This window comes from Taudactylus pleione, unplaced genomic scaffold, assembly GCF_031769625.1.
Source record: "Taudactylus pleione unplaced genomic scaffold, aTauple2 ptg000380l, whole genome shotgun sequence".
Taxonomy (NCBI): domain Eukaryota; kingdom Metazoa; phylum Chordata; class Amphibia; order Anura; family Myobatrachidae; genus Taudactylus; species Taudactylus pleione.
In genome coordinates, this window is record NW_028284781.1 from 441353 (window position 1) to 457751 (window position 16399).

Genomic DNA, 16399 nt, shown 5'->3' on the forward strand with positions numbered 1-16399 from the left:
GGTGCAAGCCATGCAATGAGAGAGTGAGGAGACTGGTGTCTATAGAAACAACAGCAATGGTAAGGTCTGTTAGGGCTCTGCCAGGTGTTAGATAGACCTTGTTACCATAAAGGCATTGCAGGGTTAAATGCGCCCAGGAGCAATCAGACCACTACCAGGAGAGATAGAGAAATATCTATTAGACCATGCACATAGTGTTTAAATACAAGTAATTAGTCCAATATTATGCTGCTGTGTTCTCTTCCTGTCAGGATGAAAATTGGCAATATAACTCTAGTTTAAATATACATCAAATATATATTAATGTCTGCTTTGAATCGCACACCGGCGATCACATATCTCTACTCCTGTTTAATGAAGAATTGATTGGCAGTATAGCTGTAGTTAATGTACAAATCTATTAATCAAAAGCACAGTAGCGTCTGCTTAGAATTGCACAGCGGCGATCACTTGTCTCTATGCAGTATACCTAGCGGTTAAATTCACACCTCCTAAGTCAGAAATAAAAGAATGCCGTGGGCAATCTCTTTGTGTGAACAAGCCTCTTGGGCGAAACGCGCGTCACCACCTACCACCTGAGTACCTGTCAGCTGATGACGGTCACATGACCGCAACTGCATGATTGTCTGCAGAGTCAGTTTTCCCCTAAGTCGGACTGGAAGCCTTATCCGTGAGCTGGAAACTTACAGCCTTGACTACAGCGCTTATCAGCTGAGTATCAATATATGATTACTATTGTGCGATTCACAATAGGCATTCTTTGGCTATACGTTAGAGAAAATATTATCCAACTTTGGTAGAGATTGGTCAATAATTCTCTCAGCTGCTTTGATGACCCTATTCAAAAAGTTGTGATCAGAACACTTGCAATTCCCATACCACACCGTAATAGCATAAGTCAGAAGACTCTCAATCACGCAGCAGTAGAAATTTAAAAGCATTGGTTTTGATATGCCCACTGATCAAAGTCTTCGTAGAAAGGAAAGGCGTTGCTGAGCTTTAACAACCACAGCTGCAATGTGGGAGGACCATGATAAATCCTCAGTAAAGTTAATACCTAAAAACTTAATACCACTAAGTATCTCTACCTTCTCATCATTCAAAAACAATGGCTGTGGAGTAAATTTCCTAGATCTTCTATAATCTATAACCACCTATATGTTTTTTTTACTATTTAACAACAAATTGTTATTTTGCCCCCATTTAACCAGCTGACTTACCTCCTCCCTATAACTGTCCTCATCTCCCTTACTAATCAGACCCACAAGGGTAGTATCGTCTGCAAATTTTACAACACATCCTTGAGGGACTCCTGTATTCAGTACAAGCTCAGACGAGACAGTAGTACCCATCCTGACTGGCTGTGGGCAATTGGTCAAAAAATCTAATAACCAGTTACATATTGGCACATCAAAGCCAATCTCTTGGAGCTTGGTAATTAGCACCGCTGGTACAATGGTGTTGAAGGCGGAGCTATAGTCCACAAACAACAATCTTACATAAGAATCCTTGTTCTCCAAATGACAAAGAACCTTATGAAGAACCGTAAGAGCAGCATCCTCGGTGGACCTGTTTGACCTACGCAAACTGATGGAAGTCAAAACCCACCGGTACACTACTCCTAAGGTGGCCCAAAACAGCTCTCTCATAACACTTCATCAATAATGATGTAAGGGCAAGTGGGTGATAGTCATTCAAGCCCATTATTGTTTAGGGACAGGAATAAGTGTCGACATTTTAAAACATTTCGGAACAATACATTGAGCTAATGAAAGATTAAAAATCTTGGTGAAAATTCCTGCTAACTGATCAGCACACACCCGCAAAACCCTACCCGGAATGCAATCCGGACCTGGTGCCTTACTAGCATTAGTTCTACGTAAGCAAAGCCTAACCTCAGACTCTGATAATTCCAAGGGACCATCTGATGGGGGTTCACATAATTTTACTGCTGGAATGGAGTTAGCCTCCTCAAATCTAGAATAAAATGTATTGAAATCATCTGCTGAGGGCCCATCTTTCTTAAAAGTATGGGAATTTAAGCCTTTATAGTCAGTTAAATGCTTAATCCCTTGCCACATTGACCTAGCATCACAAAACTTTCTAAAATTACTCTCAATTTTATTTGAATATGCCTCTTTAACCAAGTGAATACTCTTTTTCACATTTGAACGGGCAATCTAATAAGCCGTACTATCTTTCGCCCTAAATGCCCTATCCCTAGATCTTAATAGAGACCGAACCTCATTATTCATCCGTGGCTTCTCGTTTGGAAATAGTCGAATTAACTTTTTCCTAGTTACACTCTCTATGCAACAATTTAAATACATCGAAACCATAGAGGCCAATACATCTACATTAATACATGAATCCACCGTTGCCTCCTCAATAAATAAGTCCCAGTCAGAACATTCGAAACAGCCCTGCAAACTTAACAGAGCTCCCTCGGGCCAAACAGTGACATTCCTAATAACCAGCGTAAACCTTTTAATCACAGGAATATATTTTGAGACCAGGAGTACAGAGGAATGATCCGATTGCCCAATATGGGGGCACGAGATGGACTTATAGGCGTCACTGATATTTGTGTAAACGTGGTCAAGTATGTTATCGCCACGCATAGGTACATCCACATTCTGTACAAACTTCAGACGTACAGATTTTAAATTGGCCTGGTTAAAATCCCCGGCAACAATAATAGCACAATCTGAATGGGCAGTCTGCTGTTTGGATATAGCAGCAAACAAAGTGTCCAAAGCTATTATGAGATTCGCTTGGGGCAGAATGTAAACTGCGGCCACCAAAACTACAGAAAACTCCAGAGGCAGATAAAATGGCCTACACTATAACAGCATTAATTCCAAATCAGCTGAGCAATAGTTTTCAATTATTCCCACATCTGAGCACCAGTTGTTATGGATGGCAACCTCCTTTTTTCTTGCCGGATTCTAATGTCCTATCGGCTCTAAACAAAGCCCTCCCACGCAATTGAAAGGGGCAGACAGGATCATTCACTCCCAACCAAGTCTCCATAAATATCAATAGGGAGCAATTCTTCAATGGCTGATGGCAGCTGCTTCTTAGCCTGATTTCATCTATCTTATTTGCAAGAGATCTTACATTGGATAAAAACACACTAGGCAGTAAAGGCTTGAATGGCTTGTACATCAGTCTTGCTAAGGTGCCAGCCCTCTTCTATCTCTTTTGCCTCCTTAGTCTCCGCGGGTGCCGCCAGCACCGTTCATGAGACAGCTGCCAGGTCTGCATCTGCTCCCGTTCCTGGCCCAGCCCCAGTGATCCTTCCTAACTCCACTCCAGCCGCAATAATTTTGGCTTCATCCTTCCTGGGAGCTGGCGCTGGGCAGTGCCAGATTAAGGTCTGCATGGGCCTAGAGCTGACATTTGAGAAGGGCCTATTGTGTGCTTCCATATGAGGTGTGACTCACAGTGTGATGCGGAGGTGTGACTAGTGAATGAGGGCGTAACCACTGCTGCATAGTGTGTTGCCACTGCTATGTAGCGTGTTGCATATATTTGCAGAGGCATGCTTTTTTTGTAATTGGAGAAGCTGAAACTGGTCATATATAAAAATATATATGTTATAAATATACATATTTGTATATACACACACATATATATATATATATATATATATATATATATATATATTATAAATCAAGGGTGTTGGAATGATTTTATGTTGGGTGGCAACAAAAATTGTTATAGCACCCCCTTTCCTCTCCCCTCCTCCCTATCTCTCTCTTACCTGACTGTGCAGCAGGCACCAGGCACAGACGGTCAGGGGCTGTGCTTTATAGAAATATACTGCACAGCCTCCGCACCCCACAGATGAGGAGATGTAATGTGCTGTGTTTCAACTTAAAGACCGCACATTACACTTCGTCCTCCTTGCGGTGCACAGCCCCTGACCGTCTGCAGCCGTTTGGAGCGGAGGGGGAGAGCCACCCCCACGTCCATTATATACATATATATATATAAAACATGTATATATACACACCCATGAGATAGATAGATATATATATAGATAGATAGATATCTATCTATTATAAAACATGTACAGTATATATACTGTATATATATATATATATATATATATATATATTAAAAAAATCGAAAATAAATATATATATATATATTTATATATATATATAAATATACATACTCATGTATAAATATACATACATATATAAATATACATATATATATATATATATATATATATAGTGAAGGAAACAGCGGATTTATAGCAGTTAAATAAGTGTATTAATAATATCCAGCGTTTTGGGGCCGTAACACCCCTTTGTCAAGGTATACATAAAAGAACAATAACCATGCTTACCTTAAATACGTGAAGAAGCCCGCGAATAATGTGCATACAGACATCCGACCACCAGGACGCGCAGCGATGACGTCACGGCCGCTGAGGTTCCCTGGTAACAGTAACCTGGGAAGCCTAGCTATGCCAGACGCATCTCGCTGGGCGGAGAGAAAAGACATGAACCAACGTGTAAATGTAACTTAAAAAAGAAACAAATGTAGCCAACACAAATGAAGAAGGAGAAAAAATGACAGACTCAGAGAATACAGAAAAAAATATATACTGAAAAATAGTGACATAAATCCATTGAATGGGCAAAATTGTAACTTGATCAACAAAGATGGTGATGCTTAGAGGTAACTGCCATCTCAAACCAGCTGTAATAAACAAAATAGTCCAACTTCTCCTAACAAGTTCAACTCCGCATATGTGCTGGAAATGCATGCTATTTTTACCAAACAAAATATAGACTTCAATTCAGTGAAATGCCTTAAGATAAAGATATATAAACATTAGTGTATATTATGCGTATCGGTAGAGAAATAAAGTGATATACGCCTAAACAACGTAATAATGTCAGGAATCGAACACACGGGCCACGATATAAATTAACAAAAAACATTCCAAGCAAATTTCTCATTCAGTCCATTGGGACTCAAAGTTCCCAAAGTGAAGATCCATCTCGCTTCTATTTGCAAGAGTTTTTTGGCCCTGTCTCCTCCTCTAAGAGATTTGGGTATATGGTCAATGGCCATGTGTCTCAAGCTTGAAAGGGGATGTTTTGCTTCAGCGAAGTGGCGTGCCACTGGTTGCTCAGATGGTTTGCCAGATATGGCTGCCTTGATTGCAGAGCGGTGGAGGGCCATCCTCTCCCTCATCGTCCTGGTGGTTTTGCCCACATAATACTTTTTGCAGGGACACAGGATCATATATACTATAAATGATGAGGTACAGGAAAGAACATGTCTAATCCTAAATAGGCGGTCATTATGAGGATGTTTAAAAATGGGACCCGTTTCCATGTGGTTACATGTAGTGCAATGAAGACACTTATAGCAGCCAGGTTGTCTCGTCAAAAAAGTGGACCTAGGAATTTGGTCGGAAGAAAAGTTGGTAATGTCCGTATGTACAATAATATCTTTGATGTTCCGTCCCCGAGTGAAACACGGCATGGGGCGCTTATTTTTGAAACAGTGCAGTTCTTTGTCGGAAGCAACGATGGGCCATAAGGCTCAGGATGCACGGGGTAAAATCGCGCTGGTGGTGTTGTGTTTACTAACCCAGGGGATGGTAGCATCATTGTTTCTAATGGTAGGTGTCAATAACCTACCTCTTGGTATAGTCATCACTTCGTTTTTTGTTTTAATCAGTTGATTGACCTCATACCCACGATTGGCAAATTTGAGCATAACCTTATCTAGCTCAGCCCCTAGACATGTGGGGTCACTAGTGATACGGGCCACTCGTATAATCTGGGATTTAGGAAGACCATTTTTTAATGGGCATGGATGATGGCTGCTGGCCCGTAATAGAGTATTCTTATCTGTTGGTTTCGAATAGACGTTTGTTATTATCCTGTTGTCCCTGACAGTAAGCTGCACATCCAAGTAGTTCAATCCGGTAGTGCTGGTTTGAAAGGTCAATCTGACTGGTGAGTCCCTGGAATCGATCCATTCCATCAGCTGTAAGAATTTAGTTTCTCCCCCCGTCCAACACATAAACACGTCGTCTATATAACGAGCGTAGATCAAAATGTTGGTAGAAATACTAGGATCTTGAAAAAACATCTTGCGTTCTTCCTCGAACACATAAATGTTCGCAAATGATGGAGAAACAGTACTTCCCATCGCGCAACCGTTGAGTTGTAAATAGTATTTGTCGTCGAATAGGAAATAGTTGCGGACCAACGTAAGCTCAAGGAGTCGGATGAAAAAGTCCACATCAATATCAGACACATTCTCCTTCATCAAAAATCGTCTGGTGGCCTCCACCCGTCCTTGTGGGGAATGCAGGTGTAGAGACTGCATACGTCCATAACACATAGTAATGAATCCTTAGGGATGCTTTCAATGGTCTCCAACAGGTTGAGAAAGCTAGTAGTATCTTTGATGAAGTTACATTGTTTGGTGACTAAAGGCTGAAGAACGCTGTCTAGGAACTGTGACACAGGTTGGAAAATTGAATTTCTGGCCGATATAATGGGCCTGCCTGGAGGGTTTTGTAGATTTTTGTGAATCTTAGGTACTGTAAATAAAAAGGGTACCACAGGAAAATCCTGTCTAAGTGCACTGTGAAGATCAGGCGAAATAAGGCCCACATTCTGAGCTCCTGTAAGTAGGTCATCTAGTTCCTTCTTGTATGCCATTGTTGGATCCGAATCGAGACTCCGATACATCATGGGGTCTGCCAGCTGACGGAGAATTTCATCTCTATACTGAACAAGGTCCATAATGACAATTCCACCCCCCTTATCAGCAGGGCGGATAATGATGTCTCTGTAGGACCCTAGCTTTTTAAGTGCTGCCCATTCAGACTTATTCAGATTGTAATGGGTGTTGGGGCAAGCAGATGTATATTTAATCACCGAATCGTCTAACAGTCTCAGGAAGGATTTAATTGAAGCATTAGATGATGGCGGATCAAATTGGGACCTGGATTTAGAATTAATACATTTTTGATGGACCGATGGTGTAGTGGAACTGACCTTAGACTGGAAAAATTCCTGCCGTCTTAATTGCCGGGCAAATTTGTATAAATCAATCTTCCAAGTTAGAGTATCAAAATTGTTGGTGGGAATGTACGATAAGCCCTTATTGAGTACCCGTACCTCAGGATCTGTAAGTTGTCTGGAAGAAAGATTCAATATTAAACTTTCTTCTTGGGATCCAGATCTTTGGATCCTCATGTTCTGGCCCCCCCTGCGGGTGGTCGGCCTCTGCCTTTTGTGCTTTTTGGAATCGTTGAAGATTCTCCTAAAGGGGCCACTGGGGTGCTTTGTAAATCCTCAGATTCATAAAAGGCAAATTCACTGTCGCTGTTACTAGATGCCAAATTTCTGGACGACATTTCTCTGCGTTTCCTCCAACTATGTTTGGCTCTATAATTGTATGGGCGCTGTTGGCCTGGCTCCCCTCCCATGAGCCATCGGTATACTCTATTTGAATCGTAATCCTCTTTCACTATAGTGTATTTATTACGCTTGAATTTAATAAGGTCCCGTTTATAAGATTCACTTTGCGTTTTAATTTTATGTATCCAATCCTGTGAGGTGTCAAGCTGTAATAATGGCACCTGGACAGCTTCAAACTTAGAGATTTTGTCTCTGGTGTGTTTCAATTCACGGCCCACTTCCTCTATCACCAGGAGTAGCAGATCCATGCTGCATTTATTTAAAATCCCAAGCCATTTCTTATAGAAATCGGGATTGAAACGTCCGATTGTTGGGACGTTCCTAACCCTGAAGCCCCTGGGTATCATCTTCTCTCGATGGTAATCGGAAAGGGATATGCCGTGTAGCAAGAAGTCTATTTCTTTGCGTTTCAGCTTTAGTAATTGATGATATGCATCCTCACTTCCATGTTGTGTATCTGTATAAGCCAATTGTTCGGTAAATAATAATCTGGTAGCATCGTCATCAGTGAAACTGTGGGTTTCTCCTTTTAGAATGTTCATTCCTTTGTAGCCTGATGGATCCTCCTGCCGGGAGGATGAACTAGCAGACTCCATTGTTGCGGGTGTAAAATACAACCGCACAGTAGAACCCACAGGAGAAAGCAAAAGTCCAATTTATAATCCAATTCAGTGGGTGAAAAAAACACCATAAAAAAACGAACTGTATGTCCGCTGCAGCAGCTACACCAGACCTGTGGGCTGTCAAAATATATATATATATATATAGATATATATAGATATATACTGTATATATAGATATATAATTTTTTTTTGTTATAAACTAACGTTTTCCAGTAACACGTTTTTACTTGAGTGCAAGTAACTAACACCCCATGGAGCTCACCTGAGGTGGGAGGCTGGCTTGGCTCAGAGTGGTTAAGGGAAGTTGACCATATCACATTACAGTGGGGGTAGGAGAGTTCAACTTGTAGGCTGGCCACCAGCTGCCGCGCTGTGCATACTGCACATCAAAGTCCCGAGGTGATGTGAATTGAGGAGCAGGAAGCGGAGGGTGGAGCCCCGGGGGCTGTCAATTTTCAGCGGTGAGTAATAACTTGTTAGGTTCTGCCCGATCCCAGCCGCCCGGGCTAGCGCTGATCACATTTATTTTAGCATGCCCCTACATTGCCCTACAGTAAGAAAAGTTGTTGCACATAGGTACCGCCACTAGGCGGTACTTATGTGATATCACGTGGTGCAGAGGAGGGCTTGCGAACACTGTTTGTAATGCCCAGCCGTGACATGATTGCCGAGAACAGAGAAGCTTTCCTGGGCGGGCAGGGGTGGTCTGGTGGTAGGGTTTGTAACTGCTGGCAGCCGTGACAGGAAAACATTTTTTTCCTGTCAATGCTGTCAGTCTCCTGTGGGCCTATTTTCATGGGGAGGCCTGGAGATGAAGCTCCACCCGCCCCATTGTTAATCCGGCCCTGGCGCTGGGGATAGCAGAATATGCATCCTCTGATGCGATGACCTTGGCGCTGACCCCAACATCATCACTCCGGGACGCATCCTCTATATTTATAACACATTATGCCACATGTAGTAATGCCCTGTATAACACATACCACACGCAGTAATGCCCTTTATAACACATTATGCCACACGCAGTAATGCCCTGTATAACACATGCCACACGCAGTAATGCCCTTTATAACACATTATGCCACATGCAGTAATGCCCTTTATAACACATTATGCCACACACAGTAATGACCTTTATAACACATTTTGCCACACACAGTAATGGCCTTTATAACACATTATGCCACACACAGTAATAACCTGTATAACACATTATGCCACATGCAGTAATGCCCTGTATAATACATTATGCCACACGCAGTAATGTCCTGTATAATACATTGTGCCACACACAGTAATTCCCTTTATAATACATTATCCCCAATTCGAATTATGCCACACAGAAGTCCCATATTCATGTTATGACACACAGTGGTGCGCCTTTTGCACAATGCCCAATTTAGTGCCCCTTATACACAAGGTCCACAGTAGTAGTGCCCCTAATACAATGCCCACAGTAGTAGTGCCCCTTACACAATGACCCCAGTAGTGGTGCCCCCCATGCAGTGCCCTCATTAGTAGTGCCCGCTGTGGTAAGGCCCACAGTGTTAATGCCCCCATTGGTAATGTCCCCTACAGTAATGCCCCCTGTTGTAATGCCCCCAGTAGTAATGCTCCCCTATAGCCATGCCCCCAGTAGTAATGCCCCCTATAGCCATTTGCCTCAGTAGTAATGCCCCCTATAGCCATGCCCCCAGTAGTAATGCCCCCAGTAGTAATGCCCCTTATAGCCATGCCCCCAGTAGTAATGCCCCTTATAGCCATGCCCCCAATTAAAATACAAACACAATACTTACCTTAAGCCCCTCTCCCGCATCCGCTGCTGTCCGGTCCTACTGCGGGTTTACCACCTATCTATGGGAGAGACGTCATTACGTCATGATGTCCCTCCCATAGTGCTCTCTGCCAGAAGCCGGAGATCAGGAGTGAGCTCTGGCTTTCGGCTGCCGCTGCAGGGAATGAGACACCAGGGGGTGGGAGTCGCACTAGATTGTGTATTAAGAACCTACACCTAGATCTCCTGGACCGAGGTAGGTACAAATTTACTTAAACCAACTAAACTAATTTAATTAATACCCTATGGGCCCAATTTTTATATGTTGGTGGTGCTCCCCAGAGTCAGAAAAAGACTTACTATGAACTAATGGAGAAAAAAGAAGACTGCTTTTTTGGGGGCACTACTTTATGTAATTATTAAATATTTTAAAATATAACTTTTATTAGATTACTACTAAAAAAGACGATAGACTTTACATACAGACATACATAAAACATATATTCAACCCTTACGATTAAGGGAAAAAATTATATAGGAAATAATCACCTATATAAAACCAATTGCACTGATTGGCATCATACTATTTATAAAGTGATCTTTCTGTGCGATTTAATTGACCACAGGCATAATAGCAATAATGTGTCTGATGAATATAACACCATACAGAGAATAGCAAGAATAAAGCGAAAATTAGTGAGATTCATCTGTCATGTACCAATTAATCAGCAAAGAATATGTATAAATCAAATGCATATAAGTTAGGGATTGTAGTCCATCTAACCATAGGACTGTAACCATCTCAAATCAATTTTTTAAATATTGAACGAAAGGTGTTCTCCTATATCATTTAATAAGAGTTACCTGCCATTGGTACATTAATGAGCAGAAAAATAACACATCAATTAACACATGTGTGTTGCACATATAAGAAGTCACCCATTTAGTCATAGGACACTATATGTCTCCAATACGTCCTTCAATCGCTGATTAGAGAAAGTACTCTCTTTATATAACCAATTATATGATCGGTATATTATCAAAACAACACCAGCATTGTGATATCCATTAAATCATTGGTAGTAATCTCCTGCCATTGATACATAATTAAGCAAAGAGTACATAGTAAGGTCCAAGGGGAGGACAAGAAGGTCAAATAAAAAGAGGAAAAGCAAGATGGGATTTTCCATCAACCAGCAGATATTCGACCCGCAACCAGAAGAAATAACAGATAGTCTGAGAATCATTAATCTTTCAGACCATTCCCTAACCAAAATTGAAAATGATGTGCTTAGTAGAGGTTTATCCTTCTCACCCGCTAGAGGTTTTAACCGTTCTAATTGGGAGAAAGATCTAAAACTGTTTAGCCAAAAATTATTATTGAAAAAACATTTTTCATCAAGTCAAGACCTTTTACCAGTTCAAACAGAGATGATGGAAATGGAACGGGTAGCGTTAGAGGCCCTAGAAGAACTACAAGAAGAATCCAATGAAGTGGTTAATACAGTACATCACAGGCCAATATGCAAAAAGAAATCTACTTTCTTTCCAGCTGACTCTATTTGTCCAGAAGTGAATATCTTTGCTAATTTGGTCTCTAAAGAATTGGATGAATTACACAGGAAAAGGTGGCTAGATAAAGGAAAGGATAACCTCACTAAGGAAGAGAGAGAAGCTTTGAGAAACATCAGGACATGGAAAGATGTTCGTTCAATATTTAAAAAATTGATTTGAGATGGTTACAGTCCTATAGCTGCAGGGAATGAGCCGGGTGCCTGCTGATAACAAATATCAGCGGGCGCCCGGCAAAAGCAGCATCCCTGCAGCGGCGGCTAGCGGGGGGAAAGCGGCGCTGGTTTTTTTTTCTTGCCTCTCTCCTGGGGACTCAGTGGCGCCCTCTAGGGGCCAGCGCTCCGGGCGACGGCCCTGTTAGCCCGCCCCTAGAACCGCCACTGGCGCCAGTCCCAGCTCTCCCCACTCCTGTAGCTCCTGAGTTCCCCAACATCAGGAGGTCACAGCGGCCGTACTGAATCCGCCCTGAGCAACCCGGAGCCACAGCAGCCAGGAACAGCAGATGCAGACCAGGAACCAACAACCCCCGCGACCTCCCCAAACAAGCGTAAGTGTTGCAGCCACTACGACTGTGTGCGCCGCCATATCACCATATTTATATGCTGGATTTTAATTTACATCTTAAAATAAAGCTGCAGAAGGTGCATATCTACCTGAAGCTGTAATCAGGCATTGAGGGCCTGATTCAGAGGTGGACGCAGGGCCGATCTCTGCACAGTTATTTTTTGTTTTTTGTACTGTGCATGTGTCCGAGTCGCACTGCAAATGCATCCCAGCGCTTACCACCGGGGGCGCAGAACGAATTTTGACACAAAGATGTACTGTCGAAGCTGGATAACTGGCTGAGACAAGATCAGTTTACAATTGGATCGTAGCGACGCCAACTTGCGACTGGCCGCAAGACGCCGTCTTGGAAATGAGATCGCAAGACGCCATTTTGCGAATGGCAGCCTAAGCGCCATTTTAGATAAACTCACACTTTAGTACATGTGGCGATATTACTATTAGCATCATGCGATTGCATCTTTCACCATTTCTCATACACACATTAATACGCACAATTGCGCTGTTAACTAGTCACATATTAGTGAATGCATAAGACCCTGTATGAAAACGCTGAATATTAGCTCCATGCACACGCATCTGCCCCAAGTTAACTAGCGTCTTTACATCAAACCCCACGTACTCACACATTACATATTCACATACAAGGTTCTATAAGCTATAAGGTATAAGATTCGAGTATGCACATTTATTATCATTGCTAGGAAATAAAGGTTATTTCGTAACTAAGGTTTTATATGTGATAAGTAAGCCATTTCTGGTATTGTACTGATGCGTACTCTCTCAACAGTATTCCGGTAATATCGATGGAGAGATCGCAACATGCATTCTCAACTTATGGACCGCAGAGACTTCAAGCAACAAAATGTACATTATATGAACGACTGTTAGGATTTGCATGAGGCGGGAAACCAGAGACCACCAGTTGTTAGAGGCTGGGCTGTGTCTATTTGAACCAACCTGTTAAATGCCTTGTAACATATGCCCTCTCCTTTAGGACCAATGGTATTAGCAACAAACTTCTCTATTGTGTTGTTTATTCCTGGGGGGTATAAATATGTGTGCTCTGACCCTGGGTTCCTAGTCTTCGTGCTGAATGCTGATTGACGAGGGTTTTTTTGCTGATGCCTACATCTGGACCAGAGAGCACTGCGTATGTATAATTGTACTTGGGTCTGTATAATCTCTTTGCGCTAAGATTATATGAGGATCATAGCGTGTAACTGCTGTACTTTTACTTGAATAATACTTTGTGCTTTGGAACCACAGGTTCTAGGTCTGGAGTCTTTATTTACTGTATGACTGCATACGCAAATTAGTGTCATCCTTAGAGGTTTATAGGCAGGATATTAGAAGGTATATGCAGGGGTATATAGAGGTTCAAAGTCAGTATCGTTAGTTGGGGGCTCGTAGTGAAGTCACTTACCCACTCACACGGCGCTTACGGTTATCGATTTCTCACCAAAGGGTGGAGTGGCCACATGCAGGGTTTACCTGGAACCGCTCGGTGCTGAGAGATCGTTACCCGTTTTCGTGTGAACCAGGGACGCTGACTAGACTCCAGGGACAAGAGAGGAAAAAGTTTGTTTTCCTTTGTTGATAGAACCTAACATTTAAAGGGGTGCCGCAGTATTGAGTCGCAGTTTTGCGCACAGTAAAGACGCACTTTTGTGTACGTAGCTAAAGGTTGTCATACGGTTGTGTGGTAGTCGCATTATTGTGTATGCGACTGGTCGCACAATAGCGTATACGTACTTCCGGTCGTGCTGCCACGTGTTTAAACAAAGCCGTTGAGGTTTACATTCTTTTCAATTGTCAATATCTGGGTTAACGTGTATTTTTCTGCGCAGGAAAAAAGTGTGTAACAGTGAGTATTTATTTGGTAGGGGTAACTTGTTCCCTAAAGTTAGAGGTACCGTATGACCTTTAAGGGCTAAGTGCTAGCCGCTCTGTAAGCAGCTTACCGTTCTATACAAAGTAGCAGGTGTACATGTTGTCTTTGTTGTAGAGAGGTGCGTGGAAGTAACCGACTTAAACTTCCATAGGTGTGGAAGTTGCCTTACTAAATCTTATCCGGGTGTGTGGAATAGCCTTCTTCAAATCTTCACAGGTGTGTGGGTGCTGCCGTTTAAATCGTCCACAGGTAAGTGAAAGTAGCTTGACTGTCTTTCACCGGTTTAAATCTTTATTGAAAAACATAGGAGTTGTCTCAGAATGGGAGCCATGCAAACAATAGAAATGTTAAACAATGATGTGCTGCTAATGGAAGCGCCGTTTGGATTGGCCCGTCGTATTATGCATACTAAGTATGGTACTTATACAATAAGGTATTGTGATGTATGGTTTAAAATGACGATGAAGAGTGTTAGACCGTTTCCCAGAATTGGTAGTTTTGATAAAGATGTATTAGATAATGTCCGGGATCACATCAGTCTGATGCACTCCTGAGAGAAAAAGGTAAAATATTATGAATGTTTAAAGTTGTGGCAGCATGAAGGGGATGCGTGGCTTAAAAATGTATAAGCGACGCAAACTAGAGTTGCGAGCGCATTGCCAGAGAATACATCCGCGATGCTGAATTGCAACGCGGGCGAGCCGCAAAATGGTGTGCACGTGCAGCAAGGTAGCATTGTGGAAGGTATTGCCAGCAGTTCATGCGCACCACCCCCACCTTATGTGGATGGAGGTGCAAGTACAGTTATCAAAAATACCCAGAAAAATGTAACAAGCAATTTGTACCCTCTCTTATGCAACTATAAAGAAAATGTTCATGATGTGGATGATGAGCCTATTGTAATGTCTGCCATTTCCCATGCTGTACAAATGATAGATGCTACGCCATGACAATCACGAGTGGTGCCGCCATCTCCATCGGTAACAGCAAGGGAAGTGCTAACACCCTCTGCACCCGTGGAGGAAGTTGTTAATACCATACATAGCAGCAACAGATTAAACCCCCAGCCAAGTAACAAGGTCAAAGGTAGCAGCGCTACCGGTCTGCATCCCATTCGGACAATAACTGTTCCGAATGGAAATGCAGATGCGAACGGTGTAGTGCCCACGAGGGAAGTGGTAATGCATTATCCTTGGACAAGAGCAGAACTAAATTCCATCATAAATGATTTCCCCGATCCCAAAAAGGAACTAGCCAAATGTCAGAGATTTTTGAGGAATTTGGGTAGTTCTCATGAGCCAACTAATAAAGATTGGCGTGTGGTGTTAAGGGCCTGTCTACCACACAATACCAACATGACAACATTTATCATGGATTGTGTATTGGATGGTGACGTTCCCTTAACGGACCAAGTAAACCAAGGTCACATTTCCTGCATTGTAACTCAATTGGGTATATATTTTCCGGTAGTAGTTAACTGGAACAAAATTTTCACCATAAAGCAAAAGGAGAGTGAATTTGCAGAAGAGTATTGCGACTGGGCTCTGCAGGCTATCACCCAGTACACTGGGATAGAAGATATTAAAGATAGCACTCACCACAGGGGAATGATAGTCATGGTACTCATGGATGGTCTGAAAGAGAATTTAAAGACTCGGGTTCAGACCTCACAACCTGGCTGGAGGTGAGTCACAATAGATACACTCATAGAATCTGCCATAGAACATGATAAGAACATCTCAAAGAAGAGAGAGACCCAGAGCGAAAAACTAATGGCTGTCAGTATTCAAGCTCTGGAAGGAATGACGGTAACATCACAGCCAACAGACACACTTGCATCTACACACACCTACACCTGAACAGTTATATGCCCTCACTAATCCCACGCAACAGCAAACACAGCTCTATTCTACTAACCGTACACAACCACAGGTCCCACACTACTCACAAAGTTCATATCCCCCACAATACCCTTATCCTCCATATCCCTACCCATATCCACCACCTTTTCCCCCTGCTCAAACCTCACAACAACCCGTGTCTTCATCCGATCCACGAATATGTTTTAATTGTAACCAGCCAGGACATTTAAGTAGAACCTGCAGAGTAAAAAGGGTAGGACCCCCAAACCAGAGAGTACCTGGATATCCCCATAAGGGATACACACAGAGACCAGCAAATATCCAGCAAGCACCAGCTCCAATTGTGGCCATTAAAGCTTTATTGGAGAATGGTAGCCAACGCTAGGGGTCAGGTCATACTTGTAGTCTACAGATAGTCAGGTTAACTGGAAGTACTAGGGAAGAACCGGTCATGATGGTTGATGTAGCTGGTACTGAATATCCTTTTCTTGTAGACACAGGGGTGACCAGGTCAGTGATAAAATCTCCTGTTAATTTACAGGTGACCAACAAGACAGTACCAACAATGGGTGTAACAGGTAAAGCGCAACATTATCCTTTGACAAAGTCCACAGAGGTTACTATTGGGCCGTTGCATACCA